The sequence below is a fragment of the Eschrichtius robustus genome, chromosome 11, assembly GCF_028021215.1.
Source record: "Eschrichtius robustus isolate mEscRob2 chromosome 11, mEscRob2.pri, whole genome shotgun sequence".
NCBI lineage: Eukaryota > Metazoa > Chordata > Mammalia > Artiodactyla > Eschrichtiidae > Eschrichtius > Eschrichtius robustus.
In genome coordinates this window covers 30524550-30539363 of record NC_090834.1, presented here as the reverse complement: position 1 = coordinate 30539363, position 14814 = coordinate 30524550, and the positions used below count along the sequence as shown (strand labels likewise).

Sequence of the window (14814 nt, the reverse complement as noted above, 5' to 3'; positions counted from 1 at the left end):
GACAGTCTCAGAGACCTCTGGGACAACATTGAAAGCACCAACATTAAAATTATAGGGGTCCCAGAAGAAGAAGGGAAAAAGAAAGGGACTGAGAAAATATATGAAGAGATTATAGTTGAAAACTTCCCTAATATGGGAAAGGAAATAGTTAATCAAGTCCAGGAAGCACAGAGAGTCCCATACAGGATAAATCCAAGGAGAAACACGTCAAGACACATATTAATCAAACTATCAAAAATTAAATACAGAGAAAAAATATTAAAAGCAGCAAGGAAATAAAACAAATAACATACAAGGGAATCCCCATAAGGTTAACAGCTGATCTTTCATCAGAAACTCTGCAAGCCAGAAGGAAGTGGCAGGATATACTTAAAGTGATGAAAGGGAAAAACCTACAACCAAGATCACTCTACCCAGCAAGGATCTCATTCAGATTGGACAGAGAAATTTAAAACTTTACAGACAAGCAAAAGTGAAGAGAATTCAGCACCACCAAACCAGCTTTACAACAAATGCTAAAGGAACTTCTCTAGGCAGGAAACGCAAAAGAAGGAAAAGACCTACAATAACAAACCCAAAACAATTGAGAAAATGGTAATAGGAACATACATATCGATAACTACCTTAAATGTAAAAGGATTAAATGGTCCAATGAAAAGACATAGACTGGCTGAATGGATACAAAAACAAGACCCATATATATGCTGTCTACAAGAGACCCACTTCATACCTACGGACACATACAGACTGAAAGTGAGGGGTTGGAAAAATATATTCCATGCAAATGGAAATCAAAAGAAAGCTGGAGGAGCAATTCTCATATCAGACAAAATAGACTTTAAAATAAAGATTATTACAAGAGACAATGAAGGACACTACATAATGATCAAGGGATCAATCCAAGAAGAAGATATAACAATTGTAAATATTTATGCACCCAATATAGGCGCACCTCAATACATAAGGCAAATGCTAAGAGCCATAAAAGGGGAAATCAATGGTAACATAATCAGAGTAGGGGACTTTAACACCCCACTTTCACCAATGGATAGATCATCCAAATTGAAAATAGATAAGGAAACACATGCTTTAAATGACACATTAAACAAGATGGACTTAATTGATATTTATAAGACATTCCATCTACAAAAAACAGAATACATATTTTTCTCAAGTGCTCATGGAACATTCTCCAGGATAGATCATATCTTGGGTCACAAATCAAGCCTTGGTAAATTTAAGAAAATTGAAATCATACCAAGTATCTTTCCTGATACAATGCTATGAGACTAGATATCAATTACAGGAAAAAATCTGTAAAAAATACAAACACAAGGAGACTAAACAATACACTACTAAATAACCAAGAGATCACTAAGAAATCAAAGAGGAAATCAAAAATACCTAGAAACAAATGAAAATGAAAACACAACGACCCAAAACCTATAGGATGCAGCAAAAGCAGTTCTAAGAGGGAATTTTATAGCAATATAATCCTACCTCAGGAAACAAGAAACATCTCAAATAAACAACCTAACTTTACACATAAAGCAATTAGAGAAAGAAGAAGAACAACAACAACAAAAAAAACCCAAAGTTCATAGAAGGATAGCAATCATAAAGATCAGATCAGAAATAAATGAAAAGAAATGAAGGAAACAATAACAAAGATCAATAAAACTAAAAGCTGGTTCTTTGAGAAGATAATCAAAGTTGATAAACCATTAGCCAGACTAATCAAGGAAAAAGGGAGAAGACTCAAATCAATAGAATTAGAAATGTAAAAAGAGAAGTAACAACTGACACTGTAGAAATATAAAGGATCGTGAGAGATTAGTATAAGCAACTATATGCCAATAAAATGGACAACCTGGAAGAAATGGACAAATTCTTAGAAAAGCACAACCTTCCAAGACTGAAACAGGAAGAAATAGAAAATATAACCAGACCAATCACAAGCACTGAAATTGAGACTGTGATTAAAAATCTTCCAACAAGCAAAATCCCAGGATGAATACTATCAAACATTTAGAGAGGAGTTAACACCTATACTTCTCAAACTCTTCCAAAGTATTGCAGAGGGAGGAACACTCCCAAACTCATTCTACAAGGTCACCATCACCCTGATACCAAAATCAGACAAAGAGGTCACAAAGAAAGAATACTACAGGCCAATATCACTGATGAACATAGATACAAAAATCCTTAACAAAATTCTAACAAACAGAATCCAGCAACACATCAAAAAGATCATACACCATGATCAAGTGGGATCTATCTCAGGGATACAAGGATTTTTCAATATCCACAAATCAATCAGTGTGAAACACCACATCAACAAACTGAAGAACAAAAACCATATTATCATCTCAATAAATACAGAAAAAGCTTTCAACAAAATTCAAAACCCATTTATGATAAACATTCTCCAAAAAGTAGGCAGAGATGACCATATATGACAAACCCAGAGCAAACATCATTCTCAATGGTGAAACACTGAAAGCATTTCCTCTAAGATCAGGAACAAGACAAGGATGTCCACTCTTGCCACTTTTATTCAATATATTTTTGGAAGTCCTAGCCATAGCAATCAGAGAAGAAAAGAAATAAAAAGCATTCAAATTGGAAAAGAAATAGTAAAACTGTCATTGATTGCAGAAAACATGATACTATTAATAGAAACACTTAAAGATGCAACCAGAAAACTACTAAAGCTCATCAATGAATTTGGTAAAGTTGCAGGATACAAAATTAATGCACAGATATCTCTTGCATCCCTATACACTAGCAACAGAAGTTCAGAAATAGAAAGTAAGGAAACAACCCCATTTACCATCGCATAAAAAAGAATAAAATACCTAGGAATAAACCTACCTAAGGAGGCAAAAGACCTGTACTCAGAAAACTATAAGATACTAATGAAAGAAATAAGAGATGGAACAAACAGATTGAGAGATATACCATGTTCTTGAATGGAAGAATCAACATTTTCAAAATGACTATACTACCCAAAGCAATCTACAGACTCAATGCAATCCCTATCAAATTACCAATGGCATTTTTCACAGAACTAGAACAAAAAAATTTTACAATCTGTATGGAAACATGAAAGACCTGGAATAGCCAAAGCCATCTTGAGAAACAAAAACAGAGCTGAAGGAATCTGGCTCCCTGACTTCAGACTGTACTACAAACCAGAGTGATCAAGACAGTATGGTACTGGCACAAAAACAGAAATATAGATCAATGGGACAGGATAGAAAATCCAGAGATAAACCCACACACTTATGGTCACCTAATCTATGACAAAAGAGGCAAGAATATACAGTGAGGAAAAGACAGCGTCTTCAATAAGTGGTGCTGGGAAAACTGGACAGTCACCTGTAAAAGAATGAAATTAGAACACACCCTAACACCATACAAAAAAAAATCAACTCAAAATGGATTAAAGACATATATGTTATGCAAGATACTATAAAACTCTTAGAGGAAAACATAGGCAGAACACTCTTTGACATAAATCGCAGGGAGATTTTTTTTTTTTGATCCACCTCCTATAGTAATGAAAACAAAAACAAAATAAACATATGGGACCTAATTAAACTTAAAAGTTTTACACAGAAAAGAAACCATAAACAAAATGAAAGACAACCCTCAGAATTGGAGAAAATATTTGTAAGCGAAGCACCCAACAAGGGATTAATCTCCAAAATATACAAACAGCTCATATAGCTCAATATCAAAAAGACCAACAACCCAATCAAAAAATGGTTGGAAGATCTAAATAAACATTTAGAAATGTCTATTTCTAAATAGACATTCTTCCCCAAAGAAGACATACAGATGGTTAAAAAGCACATGAAAAGATGCTCAGTATCATTAATTATTAGAGAAGGGCAAATCAAAATCACAGTGAGGTATCACCTCACACCAATCAGAATGGCCATCATCAAAAAAATCTACAAACAATAAACGTGGAGAGGGTGTGGAGAAAAGGGAACCCTCTTACGCCATTGGTGGGAATGTAAACTGGTACAGCTACTATGGAAACAGTATGGAGGTTCCTTAAGAAACTAAAAACAGAGCTACCATATGATCCAGCAATCCCACTCCTTGGCCTATATCCAGAGAAAACCATATTTCAAAAAGTTAAATGCATCCCAGTGTTCATTGCAGTGCTATTTACAATAGCCAAGACATAGAAGCAACCTAAATGTCCACCAACAGAGGAATGGATTAAGATGATGTGGTACATATATACAGTGGAATATTACTCAGCTATAAAAAAGAACAAAATAATGCCATTTGTAGCATGTGGATGGACCTAGAGCTTGTCATTTTGAGTGAAATAAGTCAGGCAGAGAAAGACTAATATCATATGATATCACTTATATGTGGAATCTTAAAAAAGGCTATAAATGAACTTATCTACAAAACAGAAATAGAGTTACAAATATAGAAAATAAACTGATTTTTACCAGGGGGTAAAGGGGGGCAGGATAAATTGGAAGATTGGAATTGACACATACACACTACTATATATAAAATAGATGACTAATAAGGACCTACTGTATAGCACAGGGAACTCTACTCAATACTGTGTAATAGACTATATGGGAAAAGATTCTACAACAGAGTAGATATGTGAATGTTATAACAGATTTACTTTACTGTACACCTGAAACTAACACAACATTGTAAATCAACTATACTCCAGTAAAATTTTTAAAAAATAAAAATAATTTTTTAGTTAAAATTTAAAAAAATAAAAATTTTTGAAAAATAAAAGTAAAAAAAATTAACAATTAAAAAAAACTTCCCTCTTAGAACTGCTTTCACTGCATCCCATTGTTTTTGGAAATTTGTATTTTTACTTTCATTTGTCTCAAGGTATTTTCTGGTTTCCTCTTTGAATTCTTCATTGACCCATTTGTTTTTAGTAACATATTATTTATTCAACATTTGTTTGTGTCTTTTCCATTTTTCTTCCTGTAATTTATTTCTAGTTTCATACTGTTATGTTCAGAAAAAATGCCTGATACAATTTCTATTCTTTTAAATTTGTTGAGGCTTGTTTTGTGGCCTAGCATGTCATCTATTCTGTAGAACATTCCGTGTACACTTGAGAAGAATGTGTATTCTTCTGTTTTGGTATGGAATGTCCTGTTGATATCGATTAAGTCCAACTGGTCTATTGTTTATTTTACAACCTCTGTTGCAGTAGTGATTTTCTGTCTGGATGACCTGTCTATTGATGTAAGTTGGGTGTTAAAGTTCCCTACTGTTTTTGTATTATTGTTGATTTCTTCCTTTATGTCTATTAGTAGTTGCTTTATATATTTAGGTGCTTCTATTTTAGGTGTGTGTATGTTAATGATTGCTATATCCTCTTCTTGTATCAATCCCTGTATCATTATATAATACCCTTCTTTGTCTTTTGGTATAGACTTTTCTGGAAACTCTGATTTGTCTAATATGAATATTGCTACCCCAGCTTTATTTGTCATTTCATGAGTATATTTTCCATCCCCTCACTTTCAGTCTGTGTGTCTTTAGATCTGAAGTGTGTCTCTTATAGGCAGCATATAGATGGGTCTTGTTCTTTTATCAACCATCCTAAGTCTTTTGATTGTAGTAGTTTGTCCATTGACATTCAAAGTGACTATTGATAGGTATGTACTTATTGCCATTTTGTTACTTGTTTTCTGCTTGTTTTGTAGTTCTCTGTTCTTTTCTTTTAGTTTCTTCCCTTGTGGTTTGATGATTTTCTTTTGTGGTATGCTAGTGTTTGGTTCTCTCTAGCTTTTATGTATCTATTGTAGATTTTTGATTTTTGGTTACCATCAAGTTCATAAATGCTGACCTCTAACTATATCTACTTGTTTTGAACTGATAGTCACTTATGTTCAAACACATTATAAATCATCTACTTTTTTACTCCCCTCCCCCACATTTTGTGTTTTGGATGTCATATTTGACATCTTCATATCTATTTCTTCACTATTTGTTGTAGTTATAGTTGATTTTCCTTTTTTTCTGTCTTTTAACCATTACACTAGCTTATTTAAGTGGTTAATCCACAGCATTTACTATATATTTTTCTTTACTAGTGGGATGTTTTTTCCTATAAGTTCTTCTTGTTGTGGCCTTTTCTTTTCCACTTAGATATGCCCCTTTAACACTTCCTGTAAGATTGATATAGTATTGATGAACTCTTTTAGTTCTTGCTTGTCTGATAACTTCTTTAGCTCTCCTTTAATTCTGAATGATAATCTTGCCAGTTCGAGTATCATAGGCTGTAGGTTGTTCCCTATTTAGCACTTTAAATATATCATGATGCTGCCTTCCTGACTGCAAAGTTTCTGCAGAAAAATCAGCTGATAGCCTTTTGGGGGTTCCCTTTTATGTGATTCTTTGTTTTTCTCTTGATACCTTTAAAGTCCTCTCTTTATCTCTAGATTTTGCCATTTTAATTATAATATGTCCTTGTGTGGTTAATCTTGTTTATGACTCTCTACGCTTCCTGTACCTGGATATCTGTTTCCTTCTTCAGATTCGGGATGTTTTCAGCCACAATATTATAAAATATATTTGCAATCATTTTCTCTCTCTTTTCTCCTTCTGGGACCCCTATAATGCCAATATTAGTACATTTGATGTTGTCCAAGAGGTACCTAAAATATCCTCATTTTTAAAAATTTGTTTGCTGTTCTGATTGGGTGATTTCCATTATTCTATCTTCCAGATCACTTATGTGTTCTTCTGCATCACCTAATCTGCTGTTATTCCTTCTATATTTCATTTCAGTTATTGTATTCTTCAGCTCTGAATGGTTCTTTTTATATTTTTTAGTTCTTTGATTAAATTCTCATTGTGTTCATCTATTCTTTTCCCATGTTCCATTAGCATTTTTATTACTAATGCTGTGAACTCTTTATCTGGTAAATTATCTCTGTTCTATTAGTTGTTTCTTCAGGGTTTTTTCTTATTGTTCCATTTGGAACAAATTCCTCTTTCTTCTCATCTTGCTTAATTTTCCCTTTCTCTATAAAACTGGGTGACACAGTTACCTATCCTGGTTTTCAAGGGGTGTCCTTGTGTGGGAACATCTCAATGCAGCCTACATGTGCCCAGTGGCTTTCGTGGGAGGTCTGGATCTGAAGTGATCATGTTTCATGTTTTTCCCATGCCAGAATGTACTGGCAGCTATCACTTTGACAGGAGATGGTGCTGATGATGGAGAGACTTCATCCAGAGCCAAGTGTGATCTGGAGCTTCTCTGATGCTTAGTGGTTATCACTGACCTATCATGGGTGGTGTTGGGTCCCAAGTTGCTGGAGCAGATACCCCAAGGTTCGGGTCAGAGCTGGTTCCATTTCCTCTAAGTGTGTGCTCTCCCCACTCCCAGTAATGGCACCTTTGCCCCAGAGGGGAGCAGTGCTGGAGAAGAGGGACCAGAATAGGTACCAGGTGGGGGCTGGCACATGTGTTGGGACAGTCTTGGCACACCAGTCAGAGTTCCATATTGCTCCTGATCTGCCACCTTCACAAACACCAGTAATGGCCACCCTTGCCCCTTTCAGATGCCATGCCAGCTCCATCCTCACCAATTGTGCACTCTCCTCAGCTATGGTAGTCTTTGCCCTAGTTGGGAGCGGCTGGAGCAAGAGGGGCTGGAGGAGGTGTTCATTGTAGGCCAGGGCACATGCTGGGGCAGTCATGGGTAACTGACCAGAGTCCCAGGCTATTTCAATTTGCTTCTTCTTCCTTGTTCCCACAAGTAAGCAAGTGTGTTTGTGTTCTTCATGAGCAGTCTATGTTTCTTACAGCCCTGCTGTTAGTGCCACTGGTTTCCAAATCAGCTAAGGGGATTCATCTTCCCAGTGTTGGACCCCAGGGCTGGGGTGCCCAAAATACGTGGGCATATGTATGTTTTATTTATGCATCTAGAGGTACTGGTGAAAGCATATGGTATCTCAGTCAATTAAGCTCTGTTCTAGAAATTTCAAAGAAACTTAGATACAGGAAAACTGTCTATCTGGTGGTCCAATGTAGTCTGTTTTACAGAGATTTAAATAAGAAAATTACTTGCTTACTTTGCCCTTGGACTTTCTCTTTTCCAGTTATTTGTTCACTTTGCTCCCTGTTATTTTTCAAAGGCAGGTATGATTATTTCATTCCCCTGCTTAAATTATTTTCATTGGCTCCAGGCTGCAAATTCAGTAAAAGAATTCATGCCCTTCATAAAAGGGAAAGACCGCTTGGTCTTTCAAACTCTACCTGCTTCCATCTCATCCTGCCACTGACTTCTTGCATTTCTCTCAAAATGACATACTGCAATTGCACCCATTGTTACCATCTCCTATCAGAGTAAGCATTCTAAATCTAAGTACCACACTACTAAAATCCTTTAGGATAAAGTATTACACTACTTACATTAATGTACAAAGCTCTTTAAGATTTATCCCTGCTTAACTCAAGAGCCTCTCTCCCACTCCACCCTATATGTGTCCCTTCCTAAAACCAAATTAATTCCCAGACCTAATGTTGCTTTTATGTTTGCAGCTTTAGCTTATGCTGTTTTCTACACCAGGAGGCACTTACCCCACCCAATCTTAATTAACAGTTACTTCTTTTAGAAAGCTGTCCTTATATACCTAATCAGATAGCCACTCTTCTGGGTTCGAAAATCACCCTGTACACTAATAGTACAGAATGCATTCATTGTTTTCCTTTATGAAATCATTATTTTATACTTCCTCTGTGCCAGGTATTGTCCAACTTCCTGTAGCCTAGTGGCAAATGAGACATTAGCACCTCACAAGGTCATTAAGGGCAGGAACAATGTCGTTTTTGACCTTATAAAAAGGGCCATTATCCTTACTCTTTATGTGTTGAATGGCTTTTTATCCTCCAGCACCCAGCTTATGTCACTGTATTTATTTTGTTACTATAATTTTTCTAATTAATCCTCAAAATAGATAAACATAGATCAGAAAATGGGGTTCAGTATAATTTACCCAAGATCACTTGTCTCATCCTAAGACTTGTGTCATCCTAAGTCTCAAAATCAAGATTGAAGCTCTGTGCTATCTAGTTGCGAAGAATAAATAAATTCAAATAAATAAATAAACTCAAGATTAGTAAATAAGTTATATAGCCACAAAGTGACCATTCATTTAAGCATTTCCTATACCACCCTTAAGGGGAAATTTGGCCTTACAAACAATCTCTGTATTTATATTCAGAGCATTCTTCATCTCTCCTCCAGCACTCAGATGATTTAAATATGGCCAACAGTAGCAATAAGGAACTGTTGATGTCTGTTCCAAGGAAATTTCCTTCAAGGCACATTCTTAAAATCTTACTATCATTTAAAATTTACTATCACATCTAGGAAAACACCTGGCTCTGTCATAAAGTAGTATAATGGGGAGGGGGTGGGGTGAGATGTGACAGGGTAAGAGAGTGTCATGGACATATATACACTACCAAATGTAAAATAGATAGCTAGTGGGAAGCAGCTGCATAGCACAGGGAGATCAGCTCGGTGCTTTGTGACCACCTAGAGGGGTGGGATAGGGAGGGTGGGAGGGAGGGAGACGCAAGAGGGAAGAGATATGGGAACATATGTATATGTATAACTGATTCACTTTGTTATAAAGCAGAAACTAACACACCATTGTAAAGCAATTATACTCCAATAAAGATGTTTAAAAAATAAATAAATAAATAAATAAATAAAAAATAAAGTAGTATAAAATTATAGAATGTTCAGGTTATATCATTAAAAATTAACAGAATCTATTCCTTACCTATTCCACACCATCACACACAGGCACACACCATTCATGCTTCATTTAGAAAGTAAGGAAATTAATATACAGAGAGGAAAGTGACTTGTCCACATTTAGGTGTCTGGTTAGTAAGAATGGAGACTAAAACTCAATTTTTGAAATTTGGAGTCTAGCAAGTTTTTACTCAAGTGCAATGACCCCAGTTAAAGATTCCATTAATTTGGAGACATTATTTTACTTTTTTCTTGGTGCTTCCTATATTTTTCAACTTTTCTGCATTGAGCATGTCTGACTCCACCATCTATCTACATGATCATCAAAACCACATACTTTAAGTAAATTTTTAACCTAATTTTTAAAAGGTGTTAAGACAGAATCTCTCCCATTCTATTTAAGGTTCCTTGTTTTTAACTGCACCCGAGCGGTCTCAGTATGATTTAGTCAACCTGTGAACCTGAAATGCAAAACAGCAGAAATGTTATCTTAATTAGAAAAAACATAAAGTAAGTATTTATTAAACACCTATGATGTGATGGATGTATATAAATTTACATCAGTAATCATCAGGATATCTGAAGTTCTATAATTTATTAATTTCACTTTCCCCCTTATTCCCAGAGGATGTATGAACTCTAAATGAAAATTAAAAGGAAAACCAAGTTGGAAATTAATATTTTCTTAGGATGTCACTAACCATTGTGAAATGCAAGCATTGTTGAATATCCCATTTCAACAAGCAGAAGGCCTCTACCTTGGTTTCCCCTCTGCCTCTGGGACATTATTTACTTAGTTACTTAACCACTGACCACCTCCCCTCACTACCCCAGGATTGTAGAGTTACAATTTTATTACAGTGTTTCTCAGAACTTTCAGTTCCAAAATATTCTCTGGGTAAAAACTGAAATCGAAATAGTCACCAAAGTAACCGTTTCCAAGAAAACTGCTTCACAATCTAGATCCTATCAATTTGCTATATAAAATTATTTTAAAATATATGAAGGAAAAAATATTGCCTGTACTCAAACAGACATAGCTAAAATTAACTGAGCCACCCACCATTCTTTCAGATCATAGCTAAAAGGAGCTTATAATCAGATGTGGTAATATTTTCACCTTTACCTTCAGCATAGCAGCAGAATGGAATCAGAGAAATGTGAACTGTTATTTATCAGTTAGACTTTACATCAGATGATTTTTCTGAAGCCTGCAGTTTTGCCTGTGAGTATTGCAGCTGTGGGATAACTCTATCAAAGAAAACTTGGCAGGCCTTTTATTTCAGCCACTGCTAAAATAAAATAAAATGTCATCAATTAGCAGCTAATGCAATAGTTGAATCACTGGGTCTTTTAGAAAATTGAATTTATTTTCCTGCCTCTGGGTCTGCCTTATCTTCTCATAGAAACAAACAAATGTTCAACTGACATTTTACTAGCTAGAGATTGATAGACAGTGTTTTTCCAATTTCAAAAACATGGATTTGATTTCTGGTGTCTAGTTTCTTTCCCAGTGAAATGAGAATATTAGTGATGAACTGTCAAATTAGCTAGCATATAATAAGCATGTAATAAATATTTGTTGAATGAATTAGTTAATAATATCTATTATTTATTGAATTTAAACCAGATGCTAGCTGCTTTAGCATTATCATTCTTATTTTGCATGTGGGAAACCTAAGGTTAGAAAATTACAGAAGTGGGATTCAAAGCCTGGGTTTTTTTCTACAGTATCTCCCTGCCTCTCCTATGGATATTATGATAAATACCAAAATTGAAAACACATATTTGTGTAAGAATACACAAGAGCATGGGGTTAAAAAGACAAACTTAAGAGTCTTTTGGTTCTAATATGTATTTGCTGAGAGATCTTGAATAGATCTCCACTGATTCTCAGTTTCCTTATTTGTAAGATAAGGCTAATAATAAGATCTATCTCATAAGTTTGTTATGAGAACTAAACTAGATTGATGATCTGTGGAATGTGCTTAGCACAGTGCCTGGTACCTAATAAGCCCAGCAACAATATTAACTATGAATACACACTCCTGGGTCTTTCAATAGCAACCTTCCTTAGTTGCCAATAGACTGGTCTGTTTCTTTTTGGATAGCCAGAAAGTAATGTGCATATATTGGCTAGTAAGACAGTCTCCTTTGTTATTAAAATAAAACACAGAGAAGTTTCCAAAATCATGGCTGAGACATATGCAGGAGGATAAGTAACACTAGGTCTTCCTCTTCTCCCTGAATCTTACTATACTGTAGGGTCACTGCTGCATATTTTACTTTGACCAATAAATAAACAAATAAATAGACAGATAGATAGATACATAGATAGATAGATACATAGATACATAGATACATAGATAAAACACTTTCCCTTAGTTTTCTCAACATGACTGAATCAAATTCACATTTTCTAAAGAAAGTTTCCTAAATACTTAGAGGGAACAGAAAAGAAAGAAAGCACAGATCCTTCAAACTCGTGTGTGTGTGTGTGTGTGTGTGTATGTGTGTGTAGTTTACTTTTCTCAGAGCTAATATATTTGGTTTTATGAATTCACTTCTGTAATACACTTTTTGCCTTCTTCCTATAATTGTTTATTTGTTTACAAAATTGGGTGCGTATTTTTGTAATGTACCTTAAATTCTTAACGGAAAAAAGAGGGCCTGGTCTAAAATAAACTATGGAAGATAGATGATAGTGAGATAGATAGATAGATAGATGATAGAAAGATACAGTTAGAAAATAAATAACTTTCCAGAATTTTTAAAACTCAGATAACTACTTCTGGGCCAAGTGAGATGACACCCTTTCCTGCCACCTTCCTCACTCCACCTGGTGAGCTCCATATTTTTCCCTATCACACATGAATGGCCTATTTGCTCTCTTCTTGTCCACTGCCATTTCCCAGGACTACGAGGGTTGTAGTGACTGATGTAATCAAAGCTTTCACCCTCTCTAGTTCAAGTCGCCATCTCTGTCTGCTTTAAAACCATTTTGTAATTAAACTGAACCTCCCTGAAAAATGTTACCCATCACAGACTCAGAGTACCATTATACCTTGATATAAGATGCATTTTCACATAAGACACATATCTGCTTATCTACATCAGAGGGCAATTATGCCCTCAACAGAAGACTTTTTGATGCTTTCATTCATCTCCTATATCCTCCTCCATGCTTCATAAAAGGCACTCAGAGACATTTCAGAAATACTTGTTAAATTGAGTTGAACTGAACTAGAAATATTTATATCCTTTCCTCAGGTATTAGATTTTTTATTGAAATATAGTTGATTTGTAATGTGTTAGTTTCAGGTGTAGAGCAAAGTGATTCAGTTATATACACACACACATATGTGTATATATATATGTGTGTGTATATATTTTTTTTCAGATTTTTTCCATTATAGATTATTACAAAATATTGAATAGAGTTCCCTGTGTTATATGGTAGGCTCTTGTTGTTTATCTATTTTATATGTAATAGTGTGTATCTGTTAATCACAAACTCTTAATCTATCCCTCACACCCCTTCCCCTTTGGTAACGATAAGTTTGTTTTCTATGTCTGTTGAGTCTGTTTTGTAAATAAGTTCATTTGTAGCATTTTTTCAGATTCCACATATAACGGATATCATATGATATTTGTCCTTCTCCATCTGACTTACTTCACTTAATATGATAATCTCTAGTTCTATCCATGTTGCTGCATGCATTCATTCTTTTTATGGTTCAGTAATATTCCATAGTGTATATTTACCACATCTTCTTTATCCATTCATCTGTCGATGGACACTTAGGTTGCTTCCAGTCTTGGCTACTGTAAATAGTGCTACTATGAACACTTGGGTGCAAATGTCTTCAAATTAGAATTTTGTCTATATATATGCCCAAGAGTAAAATTGCTGGATCATACGGTAACTCTATTTTTAGTTTTTAAGGAACCTCCATACTGTTCTCCATAGTGGCTACACCAATTTACATTCCCACCAACAGTGTAAGAGGGTTCCCTTTTCTCCACACCCTTTCCAGCATTTATTATTTGTAGACTTTTTGAAGATGGCCATTCTGATTTGTGTGAGGTGATACCTCATTGTGATTTTGATTTGCATTTCTCTAATAATTAGCAATGTTGAGCATTTTTTCATGTGCCTTTTGGCCATCTGTATGTCTTCTTTGGAAACATGTCTATTATGTCTGTTTAGGTCTTCTGCCCATTTTTTGATTGGGTTGTTTGTGGTTTTTTTGCTATTAAGCTGTATGAGCTGTTTGTTTATTTTGGAAATTAAGTCCTTGTTGGTTGCATCATCTGCAAATATTTTCTCCCATTCTGTAGGTTGTCTTTTCATCTTATTTAAGATTTCCTTTGCTGTGCAAAAGCTTTTAAGTTTGATTAGGTCCATTTGTTTATTTTTGCCTTTATTTACTTTGCCTTGGGAGACTGACCTATGAAACATTGTTCAATTTATGTCAGAGATTGTTTTGCCTATGTTCTCTTCTAGGAGTTTTATGGGATCATTTCTCATATTTAAGTCTTTAAGCCATTCTGAATTTATTTTTGTGTATGGTGTGAGGGGATATACTAACTTCATTGATTTATATGCAGCTGTCCAGCTTTTCTAAAACTACTTGCTGAAGAGACTGTCTTTTCTCCATTGTATATTCTTGCCTCTTTTGTCAAAGATTAACTGACTGTAGGTGTGTGGGTTTATTTCTGGGCTCTCTATTATGTTCCACTGATCCATATGTCTGTTTTTTGTGCCAAGACCATGCTGTTTTCCTTACTGTAGCTTTGTAGTACTGTCTGAAATCTGGGAGGGTTATGCCTCCACCACTGTTCTTTTTCTTCAAGATTGGTTTTCAATTCTGGGTCTTTTGTGGTTCCGTATAAATTTTAGGATTATTCATTCTAGTTCTATGAAAAATGGCATAGGTAATTTGATAAGGATCACATTAACTCTGTATATGCTTTAGATAGTATGGTCATTTTAATAATGTTAACTCTTCCAATCCAAGAGC

At 35.0% G+C, this 14814-nt stretch overlaps 1 protein-coding gene across 3 annotated transcripts in view; it reads left to right on the top strand.

Moving 5' to 3' along the window:
* The window catches only part of GRIA4 (glutamate ionotropic receptor AMPA type subunit 4), a 526394-nt gene that overhangs the window by 416001 nt on the left and 95579 nt on the right, over positions 1-14814 (top strand). The window lies entirely within an intron of this gene.